The sequence below is a fragment of the Carettochelys insculpta genome, chromosome 4 (genome assembly GCF_033958435.1).
Source record: "Carettochelys insculpta isolate YL-2023 chromosome 4, ASM3395843v1, whole genome shotgun sequence".
In the NCBI taxonomy this organism is placed as follows: Eukaryota; Metazoa; Chordata; order Testudines; family Carettochelyidae; genus Carettochelys; species Carettochelys insculpta.
The window spans coordinates 30,194,385-30,209,546 of record NC_134140.1 but is presented as its reverse complement, the minus strand read 5'-3'; the positions used below and the strand labels follow the sequence as shown (position 1 = coordinate 30,209,546).

Genomic DNA, 15,162 nt, shown 5'->3' with positions numbered 1-15,162 from the left:
GGCAAATAATATAAAAGATTCTTCTAGTATACACTGGACTTTTAAAATAAATTTGCATTGTCTGTGTTTCTACTCTTTATATGTTCACTTCCCATTAGCATTCAAATGACGCAGTTTTGATGAAAAAATATTTCCAGAAGGAAAATTTTGTGTAAAATTTCATTCTTCCTGCTGGAAGAGCTTCTGCATTCACTCAGAACTCAGAAAAAAATACCAAGAAAAAGATCCTTGGCTGGTGTAAATTGGCACCATTTCTCAGTCAACATCACAGAGCCAGTCTGATTTTTACCAGCTGAAGATGTGCCCTTGGATGTAAACTGACCAATCACAACTATGCAATGATGCAGAAATTTAGAATAAGGTCAATCAATCCATGAATAATTTGAATAACAAATAAATCTGATAATATAGAGATCCATTTGCCCATGTTCCACAAGCAGGACAAAGGGCTAAAATTTATTGAACAAATTTTTCGAGCAACACAAAGATACATAAAAACTGAAAAACTGCATTGCACATTGTTTCAGTCTGTTCTGAATGACCCCTGTTCTTTGTGACAGTTTGTGGTCTGTGCTTAATGTTCTGGATCTTGCCATGCTCTTATTTTTCTTCAAATTGACTGATTGTCAGTGTGTCACTCACATACTTCTAATTCATTTTATCAATTATCTCAGGTATTTATTTGACAAGTGTTACTTTTTCTGAAGAAAAAAAAATATAACAGTCACTTTGAACCAACCTTTTGGGATTATTGTTGACAGAATTACAGTTCCTTGCTTTTCAAAGCGAGTGATAACTCTGTGAAGGGTCTGAAATTACAACCGGTAGCAACATAGGTAACAACTGATCTGTCCTGATTAGGTTGAATCAACTTGTCAGATATCAGATTTCCCAGTCATGTTATCAGTCCAGAAGACACAGAAACATCAGCAAAAATGCAATTAATGTCCACTTAGATCAGAGGGAGTTGTGTGTCTAGAAAACAGTACTACATATAAAATAATTTGTCACTCGCTAAAATATTTCTGTTGTCAGAAACCTTTGATAACACTTGTGCTATGGGGAAGTGCGGGTAGCTCAAGGCAGGCCACAGCTGTAGTTCTCAGAATTGCTGTAGATAAAATGTGTTTGAAAGATCACATTAATGTGAGTACATTTTGAACTTGTCTTGTATGCACATTTGTAAAAAAATGGTGACCTGTGAACAAACTATTGTTATGGCAGCTTTTTTGATGATGCTACTTAACATTGTGATTACAGTTGACCATATAGAGGCTTTTTCATTGCATTTTTATTTCTGTATTTTCCTTAGAAAATATTTACATAATTGTCTCATGAAGTAATATTGAGGTTTTCTGGCACTAACCCTGCTTATATTCGTTATTACTGTAAAATATCTTTCAGTGTCCCTTAATCTGTCAAACAGCTAGGCCAGTGACTATTCCATAAATGGCAGCTCTCTGTATCTAGGAATGATGGCTCATGTCCTGAGAGAGTCTCCAGCTAGTTTAGAACAGAGTAGTGCACATTGGTAGCAATATAAGTCATTAGCACAATGCACCACTGTCTCCATAGAACACAGAGTTCCATTCATAGTTTCTTTCCAGATTGTCAAAGCCATATGTAGAATCAGTCCTTTGTACCTGGGCGAGAGACTCTCTCAGGGACCCTGAACACATAAGACCATAAGAACAGCCATACTTGGTCAGACCAAAGATGCATCTATCCCAGTATCCTGTCTTCTAACAGTGGCCAATGCCAGATGCCCCAAAGGGAGTGAACAGAATAGGTAATCATCAAGCAATCCCTCTCCTGTTATGCATTTCCAGCCTTTGACAAAGTCTGTGGACACCATTCCTTCTTGCCCTGGCTCGTAACTGGTGATGGGCCTAACCTCCATGAGTTTATCTAGTCCTTTTCTGAAACCTGCTAAAGTCTTGTTCTTCACAACATCCTCTGGCAAGGAGTTCCACCAGCTTGCTATGCACTGCATGAAGAAAAACTTCCTTTTGTTAGTTTTACACCTGCTACCCATTAATTTCATTTAGTGACCCCCTAATACTTACGTTATGGAAACAAAATATAACTTTTCCTTATTCACTTTTTCCACACCAGTAATAACTTTATAGATCTCTGTCATACTCCCCCTGTTAGTTTCTTCTTTTCTAAGATTAAAAGTCACAGTCTTTTTAATCTGTCTTCATATGGCACCTGTTCCAAACCCCTAATCATTTTTGTTGCCTTTTTCTGAACCTTTTCCAGTGCCATTTGTACACAGTATTCAAGCAGTGGGCATAACATGGATTTATATAGAGGCAATAGGATATTTTTCTCTCTTAGGCTACGTCTACACGTGCACCCAACTTCGAAATAGCTTATTTCGATGTTGCGACATCGAAATAGGCTATTTCGATGAATAACGTCTACACGTCCTCCAGGGCTGGCAACGTCGATGTTCAACTTCGACGTTGCTCAGCCCAACATCGAAATAGGCACAGCGAGGGAACGTCTACACGCCAAAGTAGCACACATCGAAATAAGGGAGCCAGGCACAGCTGCAGACAGGGTCACGGGGCGGACTCAACAGCAAGTCGCTCCCTTAAAGGGCCCCTCCCAGACACACTTTCATTAAACAGTGCAAGATACACAGAGCCAACAACTAGTTGCAGACCCTGTATATGCAGCACGGACCCCCAGCTGCAGCAGCAGCAGCCAGAAGCCCTGGGCTAAGGGCTGCTGCCCACGGTGACCACAGAGCTCCGCAAGGGCTGGAGAGAGAGTATCTCTCAACCCCCCAGCTGATGGCCGCCATGGAGGACCCCGCTATTTCGATGTTGCGGGACGCGGATCGTCTACACGTCCCTACTTCGATGTTGAACGTCGAAGTAGGGCGCTATTCCCATCCCCTCATGGGGTTAGCGACTTCGACGTCTCGCCGCCTAACGTCGATTTCAACTTCGAAATAGCGCCCAACACGTGTAGACGTGACGGGCGCTATTTCGAAGTTACTGCCGCTACTTCGAAGTAGCGTGCACGTGTAGACGCAGCTTTAGTTCTCAATCCATTTTTTCATTATTCCTAACATATTTTGTTTTTTTGACTGCTGCTGCACTTTGAGTGGATGTTTTCAGAGAATTTTCCACAGTGACTCCCAGATATCTCTCTTGAACTAAGTTAGTCCCTATCATTTTGTATGTGTAGTTGGGATTATTATTTCCAACGTGCATTACTTTACATTTATCAACATTGTTTCATTTGCCATTTTGGTGCCCAGTCACTTAGTTATGTGAGATCTTTTTGAAGCTCTTCACAGTCTGCTTTTTTCTTCACTATCTTGAGCAGCTTAGTATCATCTGTAAATTTTGCCACCTCAATGTTTATCCCTTTCTCCGGATCATTCAATGCTGAATGCTGAATAGGACTTTTCCAATGGGGACGCCACTAAGTATTACTCTCCATTCTGAAAATGTACAGTTTATTCTAAACTTTTATTTCCTATCTTTTGACCAGTTATCAGTTCATAAGAGGACCTTCCCTCTTATGCCATGGCAACTTTCTTTATTTAAAAGCCTGTGGTGAGGGAATTTGTTAAAGGCTTTCTGGAAATCTAAGTACATTTTATCCACTGGATTCCCCCTCATTCACATGCTTATTGACTCCCTCAAAGAACTCTAGTAGATTAGTAAGGCATCATTTCCCTTTACAGAAGTCATGTTGACTTTTTTCCCAACCAATTATTTTCATCTATGTGTCCCACAATTTTATTCTGTAATATAGTTTCAACTAATTTGTGTGCGACTGATGTTGGACTTACCAGTCTGTAATTGCCAGGATCAACTCTAGAGCCCTTTTTAAATACTGGTGTCAGATTAGCTGTCTTCCAATCAATAGGTACAGAAGCTGATTTAAAAGACAAGTTATAAACCACAATTAATAGTTCCACAGTTTCACATTAGAGTTCTTTCAGCTTTCGCACCTAAAAAGAATGGCTCAGGTTTGGAAATCTCCCTGAATTCCTCAGCCATGAAGACTGAGCAAAGAATTAATTTAGTTTCTCTTCAGTACCATTTAGTCAAAGGCTTATCAACACCAACAATAGCTTTATTCCTGGGAACAACAAAATTGTTGGCTAACAGCGGGAGACTCATATCACGGGATGCTATTTCAGGAAGGACTGCTAGGCAGAGATGGCGTTCACCTTTCGAGGAGGGGAAAGACTATATTTGGACACAGACTTGCTAACCTGGTGAGGAGGGCTTTAAACTAGGTTTGCCGGGGACAGGGGAGCAAAGCCCGCAGGTAAGTGGAGAACATGGAAACCTGGGAGATGGGTCGGAAGTAGGAGGGAGCATGGGCAACAATGTCAGAGTAAAAAGAGGGCCAGCAAAAAAATGGGGGGCAAGTTCAAATCAATATCTGAGATGCCTATATACCAATGCAAGAAGTATGGGTAATAAGCAGGAAGAACTGGAAGTGCTCATAAATAAATACAACTATGATATCATTGGCATCACAGAAACTTGGTGGGATAATACACATGATTGGAATGTTGGTATTGAAGGCTACAGCCTGGTTAGGAAAGATAGACAGGGAAAAAAGGGGGGAGGTGTTGCCTTATATATAAAAAATGTACACACTTGGACTGAGGTGGAGATGGACATAGGAGATGGACGTGTTGAGAGTCTGTGGGTTAGTTTAAGAGGGGTAAAAAACAAGGGTGATGTCCTGTTAGGAGTCTACTACAGGCCACCTAATCAGGTGGAAGAGGTGGATGATGCTTTTTTTAAGCAACTAACAAAATCATCCAGAGCCCAGGATTTGGTGGTGATGGGGGACTTTAACTATCCAGATATATGCTGGGACACTAATACAGCGGGGCACAGACTATCCAATAAGTTCTTAGACTGCACTGGAGACAATTTTTTATTCCAAAAAGTTGAAAAAGCCACCAGGGGAGAAACTGTTCTGGATTTGATTTTGACAAATAAGGAGGACTTGGTCGAGAATTTGAAGGTGGGAGGCTGCTTGGGTGAAAATGATCATGAAATCATAGAATTCACAATTCTAAGGACTGGTAGGAGAGAAAATAGCAAAATAGAGATGATGGATTTCAGGAAGGCAGATTTTGGTAAACTCAGAGAGCTGGTAGGTAAGATGCCATGGGAGATAAAACTGAGGGGAAAAACAACTGAGGAGGGTTGGCAGTTTTTCAGAGAGACATTATTAAGGGCCCAAAACCAAGCTATTCCCCTATGTAGGAAAGATAGTCAATATGGGCAAAGACCACCTTGGCTTAACAAGGAGATCCTGCATGATCTCAAACTAAAAAAGGAATCCTATAAAAAATGGAAACTGGGACAAATTTCAAAGAATGAACACAGGCAAATAACACAGGAATACAGGAGTAAAATTAGAAGGGCTAAGGCACAAAATGAGCTCCAGCTAGCTACAGGCATAAAGGGTAACAAGAAGGCCTTTTACAAATATATTAGAAACAAGAGGAAGACCAAGGACAGGGTAGGGCCATTGCTCAGTGAGGAGGGAGAAACAGTAACGGGGAACTTGGAAATGGCAGAGATGCTTAATGACTTCTTTGTTTCGGTCTTCACAGAGAAGTCTGAAGGAATGCCTGACATAGAGAATGCTGGTGGAAAAGGGGTAGAGTTAGTTTTTGAAATAAAAAAAGAACAAGTTAAAAACCATTTGGAAAAATTAGATGTCTGCAAGTCACCAGGGCCTGATGAAATGCATCCTAGAATCCTCAAGGAGCTGATAGAAGAGGTAGCTGAGCCGTTAGCTCTCATTTTTGGAAAGTCATGGGAGACAGGAGAGATTCCAGAAGACTGGAAGAGGGCAAATATAGTGCCCATCTACAAAAAGGGGAATAAGAACAACCCAGGAAATTACAGGCCAGTCAGCTTAACTTCTGTGCCAGGAAAGATAATGGAGCAGGTAGTTAAGGAAGTCATCTGCAAGCACTTGGAAGGTAGTAAAGTGATAGGGAACAGCTAGTATGGTTTTGTAAAAAACAAATCATGTCAAACCAACCTGATAGCTTTTTTTGACATGATAACGAGACTCGTAGATAAGGGAGAAGCAGTGGATGTGGTATATCTAGACTTTAGTAAAGCATTTGATACGGTCTCGCATAATATTCTTATTGACAAACTAGGCAAGTCCAACTTAAATGTGGCTGCAATAAGGTGGGTGCATAACTGGCTGGCTAATCTCACCCAGAGAGTAGTTGTTAATGGTGCTCAATCCATCTGGAAAAGCATAACAAGTGGGGTTCCGCAGGGGTCTGTTTTGGGACCAGTTCTGTTCAATATCTTCATTAATGATTTGGATATTGGCATAAAAAGTATGCTTATTAAGTTTGCAGATGATACCAAGCTGGGAGGGGTTGCAACTACCTTGGAGGATAGGGTCATAATTCAGAATGATCTAGACAAATTAGAGAAATGGTCTGAAGTAAACAGGATGAAGTTTAATAAAGATAAATGTAAGGTGCTGCACTTAGGAAGGAATAATCTGTTACACACATACAGAATGGGAAAAGACTGTCTAGGAAGGAGTACAGCAGAAAGGGATCTAGGGCTTCTAGTAGATCACAAGTTAAATATGAGTCAACAGTGTGATGCTGTTGCAAAAAAAGCAAACATGATTCTGGGATGCATTAGCAGGTGTGTTGTGAACAAGACACGAGAAATCATTCTACCGCTCTACTCTGCGCTGGTTAGACCTCAGCTGGAATATTGTGTCCAGTTCTGGGCACCCCAATTCAAGAAAGATGTGGAGAAATTAGAGAAGGTCCAGAGAAGAGCAACTAGAATGATAAAAGGTCTGGAGAACATGACATGAAGAAAGGCTGAAAGAATTGGGCTTGTTTAGCTTGGAAAAAAGAAGATTGAGGGGGGACATGATAGCGGTTTTCAGATATCTTAAAGGGTGTTATAAGGAGGAGGGAGAAAACTTGTTCTTCTTGGCCTCTGAGGAGAGAACAAGAGGCAATGGACTTAAACTGCAGCAAGGGAAGTTTAGGTTGGACATTAGGAAAAAGTTCCTAACTGTCAGGGTGGTCAAGTACTGGAATAAGTTGCCAAGGGAGGTTGTGGAATCTCCCTCGCTGGAGATATTTAAGAACAGATTAGATAGATGTCTTTCAGGGATGGTGTAGATAGTGGTCGGTCCTGCCGTCATGGCAGGGGACTGGACTTGATGGCCTCTCGAGGCCCCCTCCGGTCCTAGTGTTCTATGATTCTATGGGGGACAGAACCATCACAGCAGCTGGATCAAGAGTATGGAAAGTGCTGGCAGATTTCAGTTAGTTTAGTAATCTCACAGCATTCAGAACTAAATGTGACACCAAACTCTCTCTGAGCTTTCCTTTGGCAATATCCTTATTTTTAGAGCAGATCTTTTAGAAAAATCATCCATGATTGATTTAAAAATGGTCAGTGATGGAGAATTCACCCTGACCTTTGGCAAATCCTTTCAGTGGTTAGTTACATTAACCATTACACTGTCAAAAATTTACACCTTATTTCTAGTCTGAATTTGTCTCATTTCAACTTCCAACCGTTGGATCAGGGGCAGCTTTCTCAATTTCTTTCCTCTGGGCTCCAGCTATCCATTGGAATGATAGCTTAGGTATCTATCAAGACTGAAATGTCTTCCCCATCTGGGATGGACAAACTTCAACAAAACCAGTTCTTTGTCTGTTGATTGGGGAGGACAAATAACCTTTCATTATCCTGAGGCCAGAACAACTTTGCGTCCATGTGACAACCTCCCCTTGGTTGCGGGCAATAAGAACAGTCCCTTTACTCTTCTGTCACAGGGATTGCCAGGTCGTCACCTCAAAGTGGCACAGATGAGGTGTAGGGGGAGTGCCCTCTTCTACCACAGACTCCAGCCTCAAGACTCTAAATAGGACGGTGTTAGTCTGCTCCGGTCTCAACTCTTCTATTTTGTTTTTTGCCTCCTTTGACCCCAGACCTCTCCTAGTGCTGTTCTTTATATTTTCTTGCCATCTGACTTTTAGTCCTTCCTTATAGAATCATAGAATCATAGAAGAGTAGGACTGGAAGGGACCTCGAGAGGCCATCGAGTCCAGCCCCCTGCCCTCATGGCAGGAGCAAGCACTTTCTAGACCATCCCTGAAAGCCATCTATCTAACCTCTTCTTAAATATCTCCAGTGATGGACATTCCACCACCTCCCCTGGCAATTCATTCCAGTGTTTGAGCACCCTGACAGTTAGGAACTTTTTCCTTCCTTGACTTCCATAGGCCTCACCCTCAGGCCGTTCACCACAGGTCCTACCCATACTCCTGTCACACTACAGGGGTCCACCAGCTTTCTTCAGCTCGCTCTCTCGTTGTATTGCCAGTTCCAAGTATTTCAAACTTATGGCTCAGTCCCCAAAATCATGAGACTATTTGAAAAATTATCATTTTAAAATTATTTTTGCCTTCTGATTTTTAACCTCTGAGCACACATGCTTCAGATATTTTCTTGACCATGGTAAGAGTTGTAAACCCAGTTTTTTAAAAAAAAGAAAATTGAAATGTTCATTCAGTCACGTGACTCCAAGAGATACAAGCTTTTAGAATACCAAATTTTATGAGATTCACAATTAAATCACTTACAGTCGTCAACTTTCCTTTCTACAACAAGAAAAGTTGCTTGCCAAGATAACACTTCCAATCTGCACGCCTACAGCTGTAATGGTCTGGACCACTAATTCCAGAATTCCCTTGATCTATGAGGAAAACCAGACTTGGCCTAGAGCTGGGAGTGGGACTTCTCTTAAGGGCCCAGCTCAACCTCTAACTCAACCTATGACTCAGTTCTGGCTTTTTCTGTCCCTGCTCATACTCTTACCATTGTAAATCCAAGAGCCTTACTCTCTATAGCTCCTGCTCTCCAGTACAGAATTCCTGGGAAATTACTTCAGTCTTTCCAATCTTATTTGGAAACACATCTTTTCTCCTATGTGCATATTCCTTAATGTCCCTGTCCCTTTGCTATAACTGGTTATGAACTCTATCAGTATGTTGTTGAACTACACGTGATATCAGTGTCAGCAAATGCCATAGTGGAAAAATGTATGTTGTTATGTAGTAAAGGTGTGTAGGATTACAAAACGTGTTTTCCTGACTGGCTTTCAGGCTAGAGAAAGACACAATAAGACCCCATATTCCAGTGCCAAAGGGAGAGGAATAGCTCTCTTATACCAATGTAAGAGATGTTACAGGTTGAACCTCTACAATCCAGCACTCCCTCATCCAGCAAAATCCGTAGTCCAGCCTCATTTTAGTTCACCAGATGCCCATTTATCATGGGTGTGGCCAAGATTCCTGTGGTCCCATAAAATTTTCTTTACGCCACGAGTTCTGGCTCTCAGTGTTCTATGCTGTGATTTAGCTGTAATTTACCGCTAAATGTCTCGTAAGAGCCCAGTAAACAGTGGAAGTGTTGGTAATATGCTAGATAATATCAATCTCCCGTGGTCCAGCAAATTCCCTCATTCAGCACTGGTCAGGTCTCAAGGGTGCCAGATGAGAGAGGTTCACCCTGCACTTTATATTAAACTGAAAGCACAGCACAGCATATGCTGGATTTCACTCAACAAAGTAAACAAATAAGGAACCCTGTGAAATACATTTTACAATATTGCTGAAATTGAATTTGAGTTCACTTATTATGCCCTGTTTTATTTTATTAAGACCACGGGAGGGTTATGCAAAACAATAAAATTTGCAACTTATCCTAATAAAACAGATTTTTCCTAGTTGTGGATAAAACATGTTCATTTCCTGTTAAGAGCCTTGTATCTTTGTAAAAGAGTAAATACAGACTCTGATCCATTGTTGCCCAGGTTCTTTGTTTCTGAGACAAAATATTTCCAGAACATATAAGAGAAACAAGTTTGATTGGCAGCTCTTAGCAGAGTCTCATCAGCTGCTGCACTGACAGCCTGATGATGCACAGTGTGCTGATGTGGTAGGGACTGACAGTTGATTGACAGCCCAAGACTGTGGAGACAGGGAAGATGAAGCATGCTCAGTAAGAAAAATGTGCAGTGTTTATGCAGCACTGCAAGAGAACAAGAGCTAGGAAGTTAACTCCTTCAGAGCAAAGTGTCACTCTAACACATAATAGATGTATCTGCCACTCTACTCAAAATCAGACATGTCTAGGCTTCGGTCTAATTAACTGAGAACTTTGCATTTATAGGAGAAATAGATAGTGTAAAGAGTAGAGGAATTAGTTATTATATTCATAGCTGTAATAAATTACCTAAATTACATTTATGTAAGAGAGACATTTCAGATTGTGTTTACCTAAGCTTTACATTCAAAAGCTGTTAAAGTAATCCCTCCATTTACGCAGAGGTTGCATTCTGGGCAATTTCACATAAGCTGGTGGAGGGGGGGTTGGCTAGAGGAGTGGGCAGCTGGGGAAAGCGTAGCGGGGGCAGCTCTGTGGTTTCTCCCAGCCGGCGAGCCCAGCACACCGACAAAGGCTTGTGTTGTGGTTTCTCCCAGCTGGGCTCTGCCAACTGGGGATGCTGGGGGCTGGAGGAGGCGGGTTGTTTCGATTTGCACTTAACTCGTGTTAATGCAAGTTAGTGCAAATCAAAATCACGCTTCTCGAGCGTTTACTGTATCTAGAAAGTATTGTGAATGTCAGGCACTTTTTTATGAGCTTGCATCAACGTAGCGTACACACCTTTGCATAACTTTACACAGATCAGAAAGGTAGAGATTTCAGAATGACCAAGTTCAACTAGGTTGCTTTATGATTTCCTAGAAAAATATACTGTGCACTAGTTTCATTGCTGTTCTAAATCTTTAGATATGTAAATGTACATTTTATATTATACCATTATTGTATTTTGTGGATGAAATGCACAATATGACTATTATATATTCTCCCATTATGCATCATGATTCATTTGCGTATTGTTTGGTGCGTGAAATATGTTTGTATTTTTCTCTTCATTCTAGATTTATCTTGGCAAGTGATTTTACATGCAGTAATGTAATATGCAGCCAACAATGATTAGATGCACATGGTTTTGGTTTTAAAGTGATTAAGTAGGTACTGCCTAAGTCTTTACACAGAATAGTTAATTTCTGTGTATTTTTAGACTGAATTTCAAATTGTTTTTTTTTTTGTGAATCCATGATACAAGTGTATTACAAATGCTGCTTCTATTTTTGAGCCTCATTCACCGTACTGCTGTTTGCCTTGCTCACACCCTGTGCTGGTCTGTTAATCTCTCAGACTTTGGTAGGATACTTTCTAGCAATCCAACAGTAGAGGATTGAGATGTATTTGGCTTTTCCCTAGTGCAACATGTGTATTTTGGGACTCTGCCCCCCAGGAAAACAGTGACCATCTGCTACACTTTACTCATGCTTAACTGTTGTCAAAAAGATTGTTAGAAGATGCTGGCACTCTGTCTTTATACCCAAGTTTTACAAATATGTTATCTGACCTCTCTCACATAATTCATAGAGAAAAAATATATATTTACCAAAAGAAACAGGTTGCCATGTTTCAAGGTCTATCCTCTTGTAGTCCTATTTTTTTCCCTGAGAAATCCTAGTAATTAAACACGGTTTGATTATTCAAGTACAGGTTGCACTTCCTTGGTCTGGCATGGTTGGGACCTGATCAGTCCAAACACAAGAACTTGGAGAGGTTCCCTGCCACCCTCCCCAAGCACTTACTTTAGCTCCCTTCCCATCTGCGCCTCCTTGCCAACCTGCTGTGTCCTGGGTGGCCACGGCCTGCTGTGGGGCTCCCTGCTGTCCCAGCACATGCTGCCACAGGGCTGCCACAGGGCTCTGGTCCCATGTTGATGATGGGGCTTCAGCCATGGGCCCCCCAGAGCTCTGGCCTCAGTCCTGCACTGCTAAAACAGGGCTCTTGTCTGCCCCACTTGTGGGGCTCTAGCCCCAGCCCCATGCTCCTCAGGGCTGCAGCAGGGCACCAGTTCACTCAGCACGCTGGATTCCAGTCCTGGTCCAGGGCTCCAGCAGGTCCCACTCATGGAGCTCCAGCCCCAGCCCAGGGGTGCAGCAAAGTTCCAGTCTGCCCTGTGCATGGAACTCCAGCCCCAGTCCCAGGCTCCCTGGTGATGCAGGGAGCCTCTGGCCTGGCCTGTTCTGCTGCAGGGCTCCAGCTCTGACTCACACTCTCAGGGCTCCAGTTTGACCCAGACTGACTCCCCCAGGCTGCAGCAGAGCACTGTCCCCTGTCCCCCATGGATCTCTGACTCTGTCCCCCTGAGGGATCCAGCCCCTCTGGGGCTCAACTTCAGCCTTTGCTGGGCTGTGGCTTCTGCCCCAGACCCAGTCCTGTGCTGCCGCCACCAGGGTTCTTGTCCTGGCCCCTTGCTGCTGTGGGCTGTCACAGTGCTCTGGCCCCAGCTGGCAGACTGTCCTTCCACTCCCAAGCTCCCTGGTCCAGGAGCTGGTTTTCACAGGTGCAATCTGCATATTGGCATCCAACACCTTTCTTGTCCCTTTTGAGTCTATTTTTCTTCTCACTTTTACATGTTTTCTTTCTTCCTCTCCCTTTGCTTGTGGATACTTGGTCAGTTTCACTTATGCCATTTTGGCGAGATGTCCTGAAAGTTGTGGGTATTTTTTTAGAATGAAAATCTCTCCATTGAAACTTTCATTGCCCTTGTCCTTTGTAGTAACATTTATTAGTCACTGTTTCTTCTGACAGGCTGTCTTTGACTGTGTCTAGGAACTAACTGTTTCTAGGAAGTTAATGTCGAAGTTAGGCGTTACTTCGAAGTAGCCAGCACAGCGTCTATACAGATTTTCCCTTACTTCGAAGTTAACTTTGCAGTAGGGAGCACAACTCTGAAGTCCTTACTCCATTTCCAGGAATGGGGTAGTGCTGTACTTCGAAGTTTAACTTCCAAGTAGGGTGTGTGTATATGCTCAACGTCAAAGTTGCACTTTGAAGTAAGCATCTTTGAAGTTATTTTTGTAGTGTAGATGCAGCCTTTGTGTTGTAAGTGTCAGGAAGCAATTCCATGAATTCCCTTCCTTTTGTTGATACCCCATGGCTACGTCTACACGTGCATCCAACTTCGAAATAGCTTATTTCGATGTTGCGACATCGAAATAGGCTATTTCGATGAATAACGTCTACACGTCCTCCAGGGCTGGCAACGTCGATGTTCAACTTCGACGTTGCTCAGCCCAACATCGAAATAGGCACAGCGAGGGAACGTCTACACGCCAAAGTAGCACACATCGAAATAAGGGAGCCAGGCACAGCTGCAGACAGGGTCACGGGGCGGACTCAACAGCAAGTTGCTCCCTTAAAGGGCCCCTCCCAGACACACTTTCATTAAACAGTGCAAGATACACAGAGCCAACAACTAGTTGCAGACCCTGTATATGCAGCATGGACCCCCAGCTGCAGCAGCAGCAGCCAGAAGCCCTGGGCTAAGGGCTGCTGCCCACGGTGACCACAGAGCCCCGCAAGGGCTGGAGAGAGAGTATCTCTCAACCCCCCAGCTGATGGCCGCCATGGAGGACCCCGCTATTTCAATGTTGCGGGACACGGATCGTCTACACGTCCCTACTTCGATGTTGAACGTCGAAGTAGGGCGCTATTCCCATCCCCTCATGGGGTTAGCGACTTCGACGTCTCGCCACCTAACGTCGATTTCAACTTCGAAATAGCGCCCAACACGTGTAGACGTGACGGGCGCTATTTCGAAGTTACTGCCGCTACTTCGAAGTAGCGTGCACGTGTAGACGCAGCTCATATCTGTTAACTCTCTTATGAGAATTTATTATTAAATAGAATGGAGCTGTTTTTCCTGAGAATTTTTAAAGACCATTGGGTCTTTGGGTGAACCAATGTAACACACTTCTTTCCACTTTCATATATTTTATAAATGTTACATTGACTGAAGGCTGGGCAAATACCAGTAGGCAAAGTATTTTAGAAATGTCTTTGCCACTCCTATCTGTTACACATTTAACATCAGTCCCAGAAATGCCATCCCTGGAAGGTGGCCATTCTGAAAACAGCTGCTGCACTTCCAGGCAATTCTTTCAAAAATGGTGACGCAGCAATTGCACAGTTATTATTTATTACTTGCCTTGCATTGACACCTGCAGTGTGTCACTTGGGATCAGGAGCTATTCTACTGAATGCCATGCTCACACATACATGTAAGACATAATCCCTACCCAGAAGAATTCACAACCTGATTTAGGATAGGACATAAGATATGAGTGCAACACACTATCGTAAAGGCATAGGGAGCAAAGACAAGTGGAACAATGACAGGGTCACAGAGTTATACAAGCTATTTGTGGGCTTGCTTCAAAGGCCAGTGGAAAGCATATCACTGGCTTTACAGAGATTTCAATCAGCTCTTATGCCCCCAATTAAATGCTTTACAGTAATTTCTTTTTTTAACAACAACAAAAAAAAGAAAATACTAGCAGCACCTGTGTATCAGTATAGTTTTTCATACAGAAACATCAAACAGGTATAAAATATAATTAATATAACAGGTTATCTTATTTACATAATAAGGATTGCACTTACATACATGGGAATGGAATGGGCTAGATGTTTTTATTTTGACTAGGTTTAAGATGCATGCCAGACAAATCCATGTTTGGCATTACTGCATTAAATATCTGTTGTTATCAGGTATTCATAGAATCATAAGGCTGGAAGGGACCTCAGGAGGTCATCTAGCCCAGCCTGCTACTTCAAGCAGGATCAACCCCCACTAAGCCAGTAAGTAGTGTATAAAATGTCAATATATGTGTATTTGAAAAAAATTAATAGTTTGATCTCAAAATAATAAGATCTATTTTTATAGAATCATCTTCAGCCGCTAAAATAAAGTTATGTATTACCTTTATCAGAAGATCAAACATTACTTTTTGACAGTCTGTGGTGAGGCCACTTAATACATGTTTCGCTGTGTGTTAATATTGATTTTCATCTGTAACTTACATATCCTCAGATTGCTTACACTTTTAGTAATGCAGATGAGAAGGACAGAGGAATCAGTCCCTATAAGAGCTAAGTTTCAACTTGAATCTTTAATGAAAACTGGACTGTGTACTTTAGTAGTAAAAAAAAAAAACATATT

General features: G+C 42.2%; 1 protein-coding gene across 10 annotated transcripts in view; it reads left to right on the top strand.

The window, feature by feature from the left end:
* LDB2 (LIM domain binding 2) overlaps positions 1 to 15,162 on the top strand; it is a 420,599-nt gene that overhangs the window by 247,926 nt on the left and 157,511 nt on the right. The gene's annotated exons all lie outside the window — the stretch shown is intronic.